General features: G+C 37.0%; 1 long non-coding RNA gene and 2 pseudogenes across 3 annotated transcripts; all 3 read right to left on the bottom strand.

Annotated features, from left to right (window-relative positions):
• Positions 1–5,923: 5,923 nt before the first annotated feature.
• Positions 5,924–7,237, bottom strand: LOC147934632 (uncharacterized; annotated as a pseudogene).
• A 214-nt stretch (positions 7,238–7,451) lies between these two features.
• Positions 7,452–15,978, bottom strand: LOC104728434 (GDSL esterase/lipase 1-like; annotated as a pseudogene).
• LOC147934631 (uncharacterized) lies at positions 12,703–15,111 on the bottom strand. 3 transcript variants are annotated; one of them, XR_015572821.1, is made up of 5 exons: positions 14,248–15,111; positions 13,951–14,052; positions 13,210–13,223; positions 13,075–13,137; positions 12,703–12,992 (listed from the first exon to the last, which is right to left on the bottom strand). It is a non-coding gene; the product is annotated as an uncharacterized LOC147934631 (long non-coding RNA). The 3 variants fall into 3 exon arrangements; XR_015572822.1 differs by having other exon boundaries at positions 13,210–13,219; XR_015572823.1 differs by lacking the exon at positions 12,703–12,992 and having other exon boundaries at positions 13,075–13,216.
• Positions 15,979–17,107: the final 1,129 nt, after the last annotated feature.

Below are 17,107 nucleotides of genomic sequence, written 5' to 3'. Positions count from 1 at the left end.
TCTATGAGTTAGTTGCCTCTGATTATGCGGGTTTCTTGGTTGGTATGGCAGGATCTTTTTATGCAAAGTGTGCAAAATCTCTCTCTACAAGCCGAAAATCTTCGAGACTTGCTAGAGGTAATGTACCAAATATGATGTCTTTTTTTCCATTCTAAAGAAACTAACACGCTTCTGATGTACAAAGCAGATTCTATAATGTTAAAAAAGATCTGTGTAGACCATTAAGTTTATCTTTTTTTCGTTCTTTTCATATAGTCAATTTCATTGTTCCTTGAAATCAGGAGATACGTGGGTATTATACTCCACCAAATGAAGTCGTTCTTGAAGATCTAAGTCTTCCAGGTTTAGCTGAACTCAGAGGTCATTTGGCATGGTTTGCTGGACGCTAGTGGTGGAGGCAATGGAGACACCTTGGTATAAATTACATCCAAAAACTTTCTTTTTAAATATATATATTTTTAGTAATTTTTTTATTATATAAAGGATTTTAATTTTATTCCTTTTAATTATGCAGTCAGAAGATAGCTATTCCAATGCTTATATTGGGATCTTTATGGATTTAGACAATTGTAACATACCAAAACATATCCGGCCAAGTCAAATTGCACAAAATATGTGCTTGTCTCTTGCTGGATCAAATTATGTGGGTCCAGTAAACATTGATGTTGCTGACCATAACATTCTTCATCAGAATGGGGAAAAGCTCAAAAAATCAGGAATCAGAGTCCACCATGTTTTTTCTGGTAAAAAATATTTATTAGCAATTTATCTTTTTTGATATTTACTAATGATTTATCTTTTTGATATTTACTAAACCAACATTTATAATTGTTTATTTGCTTGGACTTTTCTAGATAAAAAACAAGCAACCGACTTCATACTTCTCGAGAATATGGGCTTGGATCCACCAAAACAAAATTTAAAAATGTTCTTTTCCCAAGTACTTTCCATGTAATTAAGTATAATTTAAAGAGTAAAATATCAAATGTACTTCAAAAATGTTATTATAGATGATTTAACCTAAACGGTTTTGGTTTTGTTGGATTCAGTTTGAAACAAGAGAAGTGAACTATAATTAGATTTGCTTTGGTTTAATTGAAGATTTACTCTTCAAATGGTCATAAGTCATAACCCAATGAAAAATAGATTCTTTTTCAACAAACCATACTCTTAAAAGTTAAAAACATAATTGGTACACCAAATAGACACTTATTGAAAAGTAATTTGAGGTATAGACACTTTTTAGAAAGTAATTTGAAAAATATATTTCTTTTTAAAAACATTAATAACTAAAAAAAAGTTAGAAAGTTGAAATGAGCGATAGCAGTAGCGTTTAGTATTGGTTTACAAAAGTCTATTAACCTCCACCAATGTTTTGAGGATTTAAATTTCGGTTGTTGGCCTCTCAAAAGTTCTCATAATTTAACATTTTCATCTCCCTAAAAAAATTGAAAAGTAAATTGAAATAGATACGTCAAATAGTCTACGTCGAAGTTGGATTGAACTAATTATGTACATTACAATCCCTTTGAATTCTGAAATTATGTACAAATTACTTATATTCACTTAGTTTAATTACATTAATTGGATTGAACTAATTGCGTACATTAGAATCCATTTGAATATTATTTAGACGATTAAGATCCACTAAATTGGGAAGTGTAGATACATATATAGTGATAAAGAAAAACCTATTTTAATTTGACGAAAACAAAAAAATACCTATTTTAATTTGCAATAAAGCTTTCTGAAACTGAAACGTGGCTAATGAGTATGTGACTTTCACTTCCCTACTAAACTCGAAATTATACGTAATTATTTCCACAGACACACCGTATAATTTTTTATTTTTTTCTTTCTTTTTGAACACCGAACTATAGATATTCCTATCATTTTTAATATAAATTATTATTATGCCAGATTTTAGAAATTAATATTGTTTTAAATATTAACTTATGATAGTCGTTTTTTACAAAATATATATTTTAGTTTGATTTTGAGAACGACAAGCTATACTAATCAATAAGTTTATTTTCTAAATCCGACTAAAAGATTTGCACATTCTAAAGAATCCAAATGAGAAATTTCTTAGAAATCCTTATAGATATATTATAAACGACTATTTTCCCTCTTTTATATATTGGGACATCATGTTTCTTTGCGGTTGCTACATGTCTCTTCTTGTAATTACGAGTTTTTTGTTGCACCTTTTTATAGATCCGCAGGTCGATTTCCAATCCCAACTAGATATTTTGAGACTACATTAAGTTCTGGTTGAGAACCAGAGCGTAAGAACATCTGCGTACTGAGCGTTGCCTGAATTTAAAAGGAGGAGGAGCCTATTTCTGATGGTCCGATCAATCTGCTTCGCAAGTCTAGTTGCCGATGTTGGAACTTCGCCATGTTTGCGGTTATTTCTCTCTTGCCATACTGTATGGACCGTGACCTGAAGAGTGTATCGCAAGAACAGTAAAGGGGTCCTTGCAAGTGTAGAATCGGAAATGAGATCCTTGATCACTTCCCAGTCTGAAGTATAGTTGGTCCCAAGCAAACCAGCAGATAGCTTACACCAAATCTGTTGAGAATATGGGCATTGGAAAAAGAGGTGGTTTCTTGTCTCCAAAGGTTCACTGCATAAAGGGCATGATGGATCTATGGACAGGGACCACTTCACCATACGGTAACCTGTTGAAAGTCTGTTGAGCATGCAGAGCCACGTTATAAAAGCAAATTTTGGGGTAGCCTGGGAGAACCACACCCCCTTTGTCCAGGCACACTCCGGCTTTGCCGAACGCAGCTGTTGCCAAGTATCACAAGTCAAGAACTTTGACTTGAAACCTGTCCGCCCTTTCCAAAGGTGCCGATCCTCCGTATGCGGTTTCATTTTAGCTCGCACTAGTGTTATTTCTGCTTCTACAAGGTTCAACGTATCAGTTCTGCGTCTTCTGCTTCGATGTGTTAACATTACAGATTCCACAGTGGCATATGTGGTTATCCCGAGATCAATACACCCTCTAATGCCTAACAGATCATGTAGTGTGCCCAAAGAAGACCACTGATCATGCCAGAACGACGTGGTCGGACCGTTCTGAATGTCTTTGCGATGAAACTGCTTTGCTAATCCTCGAAGTTTGAGCAACTTACGCCACATCTAGGAGCCCTGCGATGAGGATGATGCTATATCCCATAAGGATCCGTTGCAAATGAGGTAAGTGTGTACCCATTTCCCCCCAGAGAGAATTATGGGATAGCAAGCGCCAAATGAGCTTCAAACCGCAGACAATGTTGGTTTCCTTTAGAGAGCGGAGACCAAGGCCACCCTCTCTTTTAGGAGAGCATATGTCAGACCAGGCGACCTTCGCACGATGAGAGCTTAGTTCGGGACCACTCCATAAGAATGCAGAACAGAGTTTCTCAATCTCTTTCATGCATGTCCCCTGGGAGGCGGAAAGCAGATGACCAGAAGTTTGTAATACTCATAAGAACCGATTTAATAAGCTCCAAACGTCCCCCATAAGATAGAAATCTTCCTGTCCACACACTTATTCTATTTCGAATTTTTCCTAGCAGTGGAGCATAGTCATGACTCGTCATTGCCTTCGTCATAAGTGGTAGGCCCAAGTAGCGAACCGGTAAAACGCTAACTGCAAAAGGGAAAGTTGCTTGGATCTCTTGTGTAGCTTGGGAGATCCCAGCCATATAGAGAGTAGATTTCTCTATACTGATTTTCAAACCCGAATATATCACAAACTCATTGAAAACTTGGATTACACCTTCTACTGATCTTTTGGTTCCCTCAGCAAATACCATAAGGTCATCTGCAAAGCACAAATGGGTGAGGAGTAGGTTATGGCATCGAGGGTGGTAGCCAAACCTATCCTCTGCTGCTGCTTTGTTAATCAAGTGTGAAAGGACATTCATACAGATCACAAACAGGTACGGAGAAAGTGAACATCCCTGTCTCAGCCCGCGAGCACTCCCGAAAAAGCCTGCCAGTTCACCGTTTACTTGGACTGAAAATGTAGCCGTGGAGATACATAAACGAATCCAATGGATAAACTGGTCAGGGAAATGTAATGCTTGTAGTGTATTGAGGAGAAATGACCATTGGACCGAGTCGAAAGCCTTAGATATGTCGATCTTCATGGCACAGCGGGGTGATATGTCATCTTTGTGATAATCCTTGATCAGTTTGGAGGCTAGGAGAACGTTTTCCATGAGGAGGCGATCCTTTACAAACGCTGATTGAGCCGGAGAGATAATCTCAGGAAGCAAACCCTTGAGTCGATTCGCAAGGATCTTCGAAATCACCTTGTATATGACATTACATCAAGAGATAGGCCTATAGTCTTTCATGGCTGTAGCATCTTCTATTTTAGGTATCAAGGCAAGAATAGTAGTGTGAGCACCCTTCGGCAGGAAACCTGTGCGGAAAAAGGACTGCACTGCAACCGTAAAATCTTTACCAATAATAGACCAAGCAGATTTGTAGAACCCACTGGTGTAACCATCTTGCCCTGGACTTTTGTTTGCAGGCATTGAGAATAAGACAGTACGAACCTCTTCTTCAGAGACCTCCCTTGTCAACATAATAGCTTGAGTATCATTACAACGGAAAGGCAGTAGAGCTTCCAAAGATGCGACAGTGGCACCTTCATACTCACTCGGGATCTGTCCTAGAAAATCTGTGAAGAATCTAGCCGCTTCTTTTTTAATTCCCTCTTGAGTTTTAGCTAGAGAGCCATCAGCACAATGAATCTCCCTTATTGAGTTACGTGTCTCGCGTATCTTGACAGCATTGTGGAAAACTCGATTATTCTGGTCACCAACGTGAAGCCAGTGGAGTTTCGATCTCTGTTTTAAGAGGTTCTCTTCCAGACCTGCAACATACTGCCAGCGCTCAAAAGCCTCAACCTCTTCTTGCACCGCATTAACAGTCGGATGTGCTAAAGTCTCTGCTTGTTTAGCACATAACTCCAAGTGTGCATCATGAGATCTTTTGACAAGGTCACCCAAGCGGTCTTTGATCAGGTCACGAATTCCCTGCTTTAGACCCTTAAGTTTCTTCAGAAACCTGAACATAGCTGAGGTAGAGTGAAATAAAGGTTCAGTAGTCTCCCAAAATGACTGCACAAGCGGAGTTAAATACGGAAGACTAGCAACTGAGTTAACAAATTTAAATGGTTTCTTGAGAGCCAGTGTGCCCATATCCAACTGTATGCGACTGTGAAGATGATCAGAACACCCTCCTAACTCATAAACACAGTATGCACGCGGAAACCAATGAAGCCAAACATCATTGACTAGAACCCGATCCAGTTTCTTACAGATGAGACCATCCTCTCGTTTATTACACCAAGTAAACAATGGACCATGAGATCCCATATCAGTTAGATTGCAATGATTTGCAACAGCTTGAAACTCACTCATTCCCGGGGGGAGAACAAGGGAAATTAAGTGATCAGAATGCTCCTCACTGTCCAATATTTCATTAAAATCGCCCATTAGGATCCATGGCTTATTGCGGAAGAGTGGAGAGTCATGATGGGCTTGCATATCCTCCCATAACTTCTTTCTCTCCTTAGCAGTATTTCGTACATAGATAAACGAACAAAAAAACTCCTCTGTTTCACCTGCCAGTAACACAGAGCATGTAATAATTTGGTCACTCTTAAAAACCGGAGATAATCATACAGTAGACCTCCAAAGCACCCAGATGCGACCAAGACGATGGTATTCATAATTCGCCAAAAAAGACCAGTTTGGGAAAACCGTGGATGCTGTATTATCTGCCTTTTTTTCCTTGACTCTCGTCTCCAATAAGCAGCCAAAAAAGCATATCAGGATTCCTAGTCCAGTCTCGAACCACAGAATGTTTAATAGTTTTGTTGAATCCGCGAACATTCCATGAGAAACTCATCATTTAAGTGTGTCGGGTGTAAAACTTCTTCAAAGCAACTGAGGCGGCGGCCTTAGGTGCTATAGCTGAAGTTTCCTTAGTGTCGTGTTGTTTCCTCTGGGAGATGCGAGCAGAAGGAGGTCTCCCCTGCCCGGCATCACGAACAATAGACTGATCAGTAGAGCGATTAGACCCCTCTCGCAATTGGGTTGCCTCAGTAGTTGATTCAGCAGGAGTCTCTTCCTTTGTTTCCTCAACCTCATCCGTGTCATTTATCTCTCCTTCCTCTTCCTCCATACTTAATACGGCAAATTTTGACGCCGAGACCAGAGCTCCCCCAGCGTCTGAACCAGAATGCTTATTTGGACTACGACCAGTTTTCGAAGGGGATACAGTAGACCATTTCCCCGATACCTCTGCCAAAGGTGTTTCATCAACCAAAGTCTCCTCCTCTAGTTGCTTCGCTAACTGGATACTCGCTACAGCCCCATTTGACGAAAGATCATCAGTAGGTGCTACAGACTCAGAAACAACCGCTGGCACTGTTTGAGTATGCTCCTACGTTGACTGAGCAGGCAGGGGGAACTCCACAAGTGTCTTACATCGAGCTGGCAGATGACCCCACTTCTCACAGACAGAGCATCTTGGTGGCAGCCACGGCTAATGGAAATCAACACTGAAATCAGAGCCATTATTTGAAAAATTAATACTTTTTGGTAAATCCTTTGAGAGATCAGCTTGGACAAAAACCTTAGCAACCTCAAAGTTCGAACAAGCTAGAGTTTCTGGATGTAACCGCACTGGTGCTCCCACCACACTGGTAATGAAACTAAGTCCCTCCCAGGAGTACATGTGCATCGGAACCTTCTTTAACCATACCCATAATGGAATGGACTTTTCCTCCTGTTGTGTTTTTTCAGTGTCCGGAGACCACATTGAAACCACCATTGGCACCTCCGCAATATTCCACATACCTCGCTTAAGGATTCAAGATCTTATTACTGGATCAGAAACCTTAAAACGCATAGTTGTTGCGTTCACTTCATATACATCAATCCCCTGATGCTCAGGACCTTGCTTCCAGATCTTGTTGAGAATAACATGAACCTTACCGATATGAGGAGCGGTGTCTAAGAATTTACCAACAAGGAAATCCTCCCAAAGGGGCGTAGCATTGTTAGGCACTTCATCCGGGATCTCCACAGAGGTCTCCCCCTCCAAAGATGTAAGATTAACCTCAAACTTCTGCTGAACACACTTATTTTTAACCATCGAAACCCACGACTCCTTAACCGGAGGACTAGACGTCCCCGACGAACCCCCTGACCTCTCTGTCATCCCCTTCCGAGCAGCCTAGCGGCGCCGGCAGGCAGACTTTGCGAGCACGCAACCCAAAACCCTAATTGCCAATTTTTCGCACCCTTAGCAAAACACAGTCGTTTTTAACCAGTTTTTAACTGGTCTTTAATCTAACATTCGATCCTTGTGATACTTTAAATAAACACACACACAAAAAAATGAAAACCAGCAAGACGAAACGAGACATTGAGATTTAGTTAAGTTCTAACAGTGCTTTGAGATTATAGGGTCCAGTGATGTTGGTCGGTCCGCTCCAAATCAGCTCAGCAATTTTTCCATTAGCTTTTTCCGTCAAATAAAAAGCATCAAAGAACAAATAATCTGTAACATTTTCGCATAAGTCATAATTTTGCGACGGTCCCCCTCGGCCTCCACACGTACTGATTCCCCTGAATGGTCCGCTTCCGCAACATGCCTTCTTCCCCTCCTTGAACGATCCAAAATTTTATATTAATGAATCTTGTTATATATATTGCAATTATGAACCAAGTTTTGTTACCGTATTTTGAAGGATTATTCATTCTTTCGGATAGGGATTGCGTATTTGAATCCGGCAAGTTCATGCTTTAGCCGCCTCAAACCATTCAGAAGCTTCTTGTTGTGCAGATTGATCAGTTAGATCTATAACCAATGAGGCAGGTGCACAATCGTACGGTCCCGTGTTCAAGAATCCAAACTTCCTTCCTCCAAGATTATACACTTCCTAAAGAGCATAACACCGACTCTCATTATTTTCAGTCCAAAATAGAAACCCAACAAACATTTTTTTTTAAAGATCAATTTCAATTTCAATTTCCGTTGAAAACGTCTGTCATGTTACCTACAAGGCTACAACATAATCGACGTACTTCTCGTTGGAAATGGATGAGTTTATACTGAATGGATATTGATAATCGTTGAGTCCAATATGAAACAAATAAACAGCTCTTGAGATAACCCTCTTTCCCTCGACATCTCCTAACTTAGAGCCCGACTGGTTCAACCGCAGTGTTTGCGGTTGTGTTTGCGGTAGCGGGTGGTTGCGGTTTCAAGCGTTATTAAGCGTTTTGAATGACTGGTTTAGCGTTTTAAAATGGGTGCATTTGCGGGAGTTTACGACTGGTTGACCAGCGGGTGCATTAGCGGTTAAAACATAATAAATGTAATATATAATTATATAAATGTTTAAAAATACCAAAATTTTTATTAAACTTGATTTATAATTAAAATTCATTAAAAAATACTAAAATAATTATTTAAAAAACAAATAAATTTCATATTGAAATACTTATTACTTTATGCATTTGGCTTTTTACCAAAACTTTAATCAAGTAATTTGATAAATGACAAAACATATGTTTTAGATCGTAGATCTTCTTTTTAAATCTCACACACTCAATAAGTTCCGTAGGGCAGTAGTCGCATCGGTAGTAATGATAAAACGAGAGTTGAGAAGACTCGTGATTTGTTTTTATATATTTCAAAAAAATAATCTTATCTTTAAAAATTTCTGATGGAATGTTATATTTTAGATTTTTTTGAACATATGTGCGATGTGCCATTAAGTTTACATCAAGTTTTCTGGGTTATTTTTAGTTGAAATCTTATTTTCTTCAAATTGTTTATTTTTTAATATTTTCAATTTTATTCGTACTTCATTTTCTCTAATCTTTAATGAATAAAATAGTTAGATAAAAGATATATAAAAAAATATTTCATTATCATTGATTTGTTTCAAGTTTAATAAAAAAAAATCCAACCGCAATCGCCCGCAACCGCAAACGCTTGCGGGAAGCAGCTTTTGGAATTCAGTGATTTGGAGCGATTGGGAGCGATTTGTGTAATTGGTACCAATCGCTAGCAACCGCTATCACCCGCAAACGCAGCGTTTGCGGGTGGTAGCGGGAGAACATTTCAGGCCCTTAGACCGCAACATTTTTTCAACCTTCTTGAAGTTGTTTAATTGCGTTCTCAAATTTATCACCTTGAGTGGTGAAATGTTTTTTTTCAAAAAAAAGGGGTGATTTACTCAAATGTTATCCAAATTAGGTAATATTACCTGAATCTACAAACAAAGATTTTATTACTAGAATATTTCGGGTATTTTCAAAATACCCAGCGTGCCCTTGTTTTATGTTACCGGAAAAAACGTAATTACAAAAATATTATTGTCACATCAGACGCCACGTCAAAAACGCTGACGTGTAACAATAACTCAGCCATAACGCGTTACAAAGGTATGTTGCGGCTAAATATAGGTATATTCCGGCTGAGTTATGGAAAAAAACATTTGAGTAAGAGCGAACGGCTGAGATAGAGCATAACTCAGCCAAACGTTACAGCTGACTTATCAAAATCTTGCTGAGTTATAGCATAACTCAGCCAAGCGTTACGACTGACTTATCAAAATCAGGCTGAGTTACGCTCTAACTCAGCCGTCCTTACGGCTGAGTTTTCACCCGATGGTTGAGTTGTTAAAATTTTGGCTGAGTTATCACTACGACACGGCTGAGTTACCATCTTCCGACTAGCTGAGTTATCGTACAACTCATCCGTGATAGCCTGACTTATCGTACAACACAACCGTGATAGGCTGACTTATCGTACAACTCAGCCGTGATAGGCTGACTTATCGTACAACTCAGCCATTCGACGGCTGACTTAGTAGCAAAAGATTAATTACTAGAATGTTATTCAGTTACAACTGACTTATTAAACGATACGGCTGAGTTACATATTTTCAGTTGATGAAGCGGCTGAATTTGGCGGCAATTTTTTTTGCTTTTTAATTACTGTAATGTTTTTCATGTTGTGACTGAGTTATAATTTGTTTGATGGCTAGGTTTTATATAGGCTGAGTTATTAATTGTTTGACGGCTGACTTGCCACGTCGGACGCAACATCCATGTCAGCATTCCATGTCATCTTTTTTTTCTCCGGAAATACGAAACGTCGTTCGACTCTTGTTCTTCAACTGGTAAATAAGTGAACTATTTACCTTCTTCTTCACCTTGTTCTTATACTTCTTCTTCACTTTTCTTCTTCACCTTGTTCTTCATTTTCTTTCATGGATCCAGTTCCGATACTAGTTGTTTCCGGTAAATGGGTAAAGAAACAAAGATATGTATTTAACACCGACGATAGAGGGTGTATAGTTGTGCAGATTGATGGTGGCATAACACACCACAAGCTTGTGGAGCTTGTTCTTGAAGACTACGGATTGGACGCGTTTAGCCATGAGCTAAAGATGAGCTACATGTTCTCGAACAAGGCACTGAAACTAATGGCGCATGATACTCCACCAGTTTTTGTCTCCAATGATCGACAGTTGTAAGGTTTTTTTGGGCTATGGAAAACCGATCAGCTATGTCTCTGTGTAGAGTTTTCGGCGAAAGAGTCTACAGAAACTAGTGGAGCTAGAGGAAGTATGATTCGGCCAAGGAGTGACTCGAAAGTAGAATCTACATACGAAGTGTACGGTGGGGGATTTGAAGGCACTTGTTTTGATTATGGTAAGATTGTTGACAAAGAAAACGAAGAAGCAGAAGAAGCTGTCGAAGTAGCATCTGACGAAGAAGAAGACGATGAATTTTCAAGCCGATTTGATTTTTTTGATGATTCCGATATATCAGCCATTAAGGATTTATAAATCACTATAACTCAGCCGTCACATAAATCGACGAGACCTTTCGTTTTTTTGTAAATATTATAACTCAGCCGTCAAGTCATATATATCATTCATTTACTTTCAAATTGTTTCTTGTGATAACTCAACCATAACTCACTATAACTCAGCCGTCACATGACCTTTCGTTTTCCCGTAAATATTATAATTCAGCCGTAAAGTCATATATATCATCCAATTACTTTCAGATTGTTTCTTGTGATAACTCAGCCATAACTCACTATAACTCAGTCGTCACAAGACCTTTCGTTTTCCCGTAATGATTATAACTCAGTCGTAAAGCGATATTTTGGCGGGAAACCATTAGTTAACCTAATAATAAACGCGAGCTTTCGTTTTCCTATTGGTTTATAAATATCCCTTTTTTTGGTTTTAATGATAGTAATATCCATATTTCCATTCTAAATTTAAATTTTGAGTTATTATAATTTTAATATTCAATTGTTGGAGAAATACTTTTAGAAAAATAAAATTCTAAATTCGAATAACAATTATTTAATTATTTGCAATAATATCTTATGATAAAAAGCTTACTTTATGAATTTATTATGCGTGTGGATTTGAGCAGGCATAGAATTAGTGATTTTTCGCGCTTTCCTAACAACACTTTTTGTGACATCGAGAGACGTTTTAATACTTATTAGGAATCTGACAAAACAAAAGACCCAGGAAAGAAAGAAGAATACGTTTTCATATTATTGAGAAGACCCTAAACGATAACTCAGCCATAACTTTACCATAACTCAGCCAACCCTCAAATTAGAATGACTAAATAACCGACCAAACCGAACTGAACCGGAAACTACATAATTATTGTTTACGTCTCCCCAACAACACTTTTTGTATTCTCGAGAAGGTATATAATAAATTAATATATCTGTTGCATAACTCAGCCATAACTTTACCATAACTCAGCCAATCTTCAAATTAGAATGACTAAATAACCGATCAAACTGAACCGAACCGGAAACTATTTTTTCCATTATTTTCGGTTAATTACGGTTATATTCGGCTTGCTATCGGTTATATTAAGTTAATCGACCTAATTTGGATAACATTTGGATTATTTATGGTTATATATTCATCTAACCAACCCATAATCGGAAATAACCGAAAAATAATTTCAAAATTTTTTAAATTTTCAAATGGTTATCATATTATTATATCCAAATTACCACCTTTAACCAAACACAATATAACCAAAACCAAACTATTATATTAAAACCCATAATGTTGGAAATATGAACCCTACACCTCAAACCCTAACCCTAACCCTAACTCCTAAATGTCATGTTTTGAATGTTTTACACATTTTGATCAGACTGTGTAAAAATCAATCTTTGTCTATAATTATTATTTTTTATTGCTTATAATGATTGTAATATTCATTTTTTCATTCTATATTTTAATTTTGAGTTATAATAATTCTAGTTTACAAATATTTCATAAGTCAATCGTTTATGTTGATAACTCAGCCATATCAGTTAATTGTTTGAGAAATACTTTTATTCGCAATTCGAATTCAAAATTTTTAATTAATTTGAATAATATATTGTGTGAAAAGCTAACTTTACACATAATTAGTGATTTTTCGCGATTCCCCAACAACACTTTTTGTGATATCGAAAGACGTTTTAATTAGATAATTTATTAGGAATCTAACATAACAAAAGACCCGGAGAAAAAAGAAGAATACGTACTAATATCTTATAACTCCGTAATTCATAACTCAGCCGTAATTCATAACTCAGCCGTGTGAAGTATATAACTCAGCCGTAAGTTAACCGTAAATCAGCCATAACTTTGAAAATAGACAAATCAATGTTTTACATACCCAAGTGTAAAGAACAAGAAATACAGAGAAACCAAGATTCTAAAGTTTACAAGAGGGAAAGAGAGGATGAGAATGATATGTTTAGTACAATGGTGGTTCGATATATATAGAGACCAGGAAGGAGATACAACTTCACAATAAAAACAACATTCAACATTCAGCTATAATGTCAGTACCGAGTAATTGTAGTAGATTCCTGCAGTTCTTACCTCTGCATTTAGGTTTGTTTTTGCACTCTGCAACATTTTGTAGTCACATCAGTAATCTCAAGACGATAATTAATGAAAACAGTAGACAGGTTTTTTTTTTCTAGCTTACCATCTCAAAGAAATTGATTCCGTACTCATCAGCCAAAGCTTGGCCCTTTGCAGTTGGAACAGCCTGCAAAAGAACATCGGTTCTTTTTGTGTTTCTAAAGAGTAAAGATTTGTTTGCTTTTGATATTCTTGCTACCTCGATCCTGCTGGCTTCAAGAAGAGGCAAAACAATTATTAAGTTCATCATTTTATTACATAATCAACAAAACAGCAGAGCCTTAAGTAAACGATCAAGTGTGATTTATTCACAATTTCACATAATATGGAGGTACCTAATCCATGAATAAGATATTAATCGATGGGTTAGACAAAGTGCAAATATAACTATATGATATTCTATAAAACAAAGTACGATTAATCTTAAGGAATATTTTAAAAGAAGGAAAAGCAGAGATTCCACAAAAACGGCAGAAAAAAACAGAGTTTGGTTTCACTGGACACTGTATTTCTTTTTGTCTAATTTAGTAGATGCCATTTTCATTGAGTTAACAAACATTATTGTGTGCTATTATTAGAAAGATATCGAATGTGTAAAGGCATAGAAAGACAAGTAAGACTCTCAATCCAGGATGTTCGAGTATGTCGTGATTCCATAATTCATATTACTAAGTACATCAGAATAAAAGTTGGAGAGTTGTTTAGTTTTATAAGCTCAGCTAATAGATATTGTATTTGGTATGAAATTATTTTACGATCAGTCAATGAAGTGACATTTCAAGAACAACTTTGACAGAGGATGGATTGAAAAGTTTCTAAGCATTTCTGCTTGTACTTGAGATTCAATCTTACTATGATTCATCAATCTAAGTGTGCCTAGTGAACCTCTTACTGAGACTACTTATAGAGCTTTGACAAAGTTGTGAAGCAAGTGATATACCTGCAACAACAACGACTGTGAGCACATCTCCAATCCTCTTAAGTTTGTGCACACTTTTCTTGTGGGACTGAATCTCTTCAAAGCAGAATCTTCTGCCAAGAGCTGCACAGGATTAAGATTAAGCAACACAACACACTCATCAATTGTACTACAAAAAAAATGCCATGAATCAACAGTATAAGCATCAACAACAAACCCAAAACTCTCCAACAATATACTTCTCTCAAATGAATCTAGACTAAGAACGAAACTAAGATAAATCTAGACTGATTCACAACAGTTACAAAGAAACCTAACCTTGCCGGTGCCCTTCGCCGTCCCCTGCCAGTCCTCTCGCCGTCCCCGTAAGTCCATCGGAGATCAATTGCCGTCAAATCCGAAACGTCATATCGAGATTAATAACGATTGGAACCAGAAAAATCAAGGTGAATCGATTGAAATCTATTGAAATCTAAAGAATCAGAAGAGATTCATCTGTTCTCATCTGTTCGTCAAAAAGCTTACTCTCGAGATAAAACAAGGATGATTTCGAAGAGAACGAGCTGTAAGAGGTTGCAAGAGAAGGCGAAGACGATGCTGAAAATGATTTGAACCAAGGCTCGCTTCTCTTCGTACTCCTTGTAAAGCCTCCGATTGAGAAACCAGAGACCGGCCGATCCTAACAGACACAGAGATCCCATCACCACTATCCCCTCGAAGATCGCCCATCCGTAACCCATCTCCGGCGATCTATCTCTCTCTCTCTCTCTCTCTCTAACAAGAACAAGTGAGAAATTTTGGTTTTCTTTTTGCCCCAATTTCAAAGCTTGATCCATCAAACCACACTAAACCGGATCTCCGTACCAAACTTATCAATTTCCGGTACAATTACCCAAATTCAGAGACACATTAGTAAATTGCCTCGATCTCGGCGTGTAACAGACCTTGGAATCAACAACGTCGCCGTATTGAGAGAAGGCTGTCTCAAGAGCTCTGTCATCGGTGGCCCAGGCTAGACCTCCAACGAAGCACGGGAACTCAACATCTGTGGACGCCATTCAAAGATTTTGAGAAAGAAGAAGATCTAGGGTTTAACAGTGAGGGACGAAAGAGATTTGTGAAGAATCAAGAAGACGAAGTCTCCAATTTATAATGGGGGTGAGGGAGGCTGAGATGATGACTAACTGAAGGTTAAGATATTTTCTAGGGTTTAGTGAAAGATTGGTTTAACCATGGTTAGATGTGTGGTTTACTCACAAAAAAAGCAATTGTTCATTCTAAAAAAACTGTTTAGTGAGATGGAAAACCGAAAATGACGTGTATTTTAATTTGTTGATGTGTATTTTTTTTATTTTTTTAATCAAAATCGAAAAACTAAATCCAAGGGATAGATTGTAATTATATCCAAGACACTAAATATTTGAGTAATATTTAGAAGGTTTATAGATATGAGTAATAAACCAACTTTTCGATAACATTTAAGTAATTCTTTTTAGACAAACCAATTATTACCATATATATTCAACAAAATAAAAAATAATCAAACAAATATGAATACCAATCCGGAAAAGGTTCCGACCAAAGCTCCGGCACCACCTGAAGCAAAATTTACACCATAGGTAAATTGGTTGTTACCGTTGAATGGTTGTAAATTTGGTGGGATCAACGGTAACCATGCGTACTCAGCTGCCATGTTAGCGAATAGCGATCAGTTCAAAAAAAAAAAACTGCCGGGAAACAATATAATAAAAAAGGTAGTATTGATCATACCGATGAAATCAGGAATCAGACGTCCGTAGGAGACTCTTCCAGTAGGGGACTTGAATGTCGTTTGACCATACGGCCAGTAATTTGACCGGACACTAGAGAGAGTATCGATTTAGTTGTTGTTGCCAGCATATCGAACACAGAATCTCCAAACACGAATAAAGCGGACTGGTTTGTTACCAGGTTGTTGCTGTTATTGTTGTCTATGCAGTTGATGGAGCCGAGTGATATGATTGTTGTGTAAGCAAAGAATATGATCGAAACTATTTGAGAGCTTTCCATGTCTATTGTTTGATGTCTGTGTTCTAATTAATCTAATGTGAAGCTTTAAGCGATCGAAATATTGTGTTCATATTGGTTATTGTAATATAAGTGTGATCTGTGCAATGCGGTGATACTTGTATATATATTTAAATCAATACGTAGTTCTTATAAATAAAAATATATATTATTTTCGTATATGTTTTGATTCTAATTTTCAAAAATAACATAATTTACTCAGTTAGTTGAATGATTTGTTTGTTACCATCTATTACTTGAGAGTTTTTTAATTAATAATTAGTTGAAAATTTAATATAATTCAGCTGATACTTGAAGTTTTTTTGCATTAAAATCCCGAACGTAAAAACAATACCTTTCAATAAGAAGTATCTAAAGTCATAAGTATTTGGTAAAGTATAGAGCGAAATGATATTTGATATGAACAAAATTACAAAACCACTTGTAGGCAATTGATTTGTGTAAGCATCGAAGTCACTTTTGACTTAAACAATTAATATGTCGTAACGTATAGACTTGAAAATCATCTAAGTCTCTTTTGAAAACAATAATTATTGTACAAGTATATACTACTATAGATCGCGAAATAAATATGTAGTAACGTATAGACTTCACTTTAGATATGTGTTTGCTGAAAAGTAAAAAAATATCCTTAAATCTTAATTTATAGGTCTGGAAAATTTATCTTCGTCACCAAAGTTGAATCATCTTCGCTACCGAGTGGAACATGTACAAACAACTAATTTAAGACGTGAGTTACGTGATGATAAGAGTTAAAGACACGAGAAACTATATACAGTATGTACCTCACATTGATTAAGAACAATTAAGTAGCAAACATACAGTATAAATTTTACACTATCACTCTTACTCTTTCACTTATTACCCTTAGTGGTAGATCTATAAATTTTCTTGACCAGTGTTATTATATAGAGAAAATAGTACTCACATCACCTTTCTCTAACTTTAATCACTTTGACATCCACTTTGCTATATCTATATTTTTCACTTGTAAAATTATAATATACCCTGTATGTGGCCGTGTTCATTTCGTCGACGTAGACGGCTGTGGCAACGGCAGCGACAGCGGCAAATACAACACTTTTGATCGCCGTATTTAATCGACGTTTAA

The sequence above is a fragment of the Camelina sativa genome, chromosome 11, assembly GCF_030686135.1.
Source record: "Camelina sativa cultivar CO46 ecotype springtype chromosome 11, ASM3068613v1".
NCBI lineage: Eukaryota > Viridiplantae > Streptophyta > Magnoliopsida > Brassicales > Brassicaceae > Camelina > Camelina sativa.
This window is presented reverse-complemented; position numbering and strand designations above follow the sequence as displayed.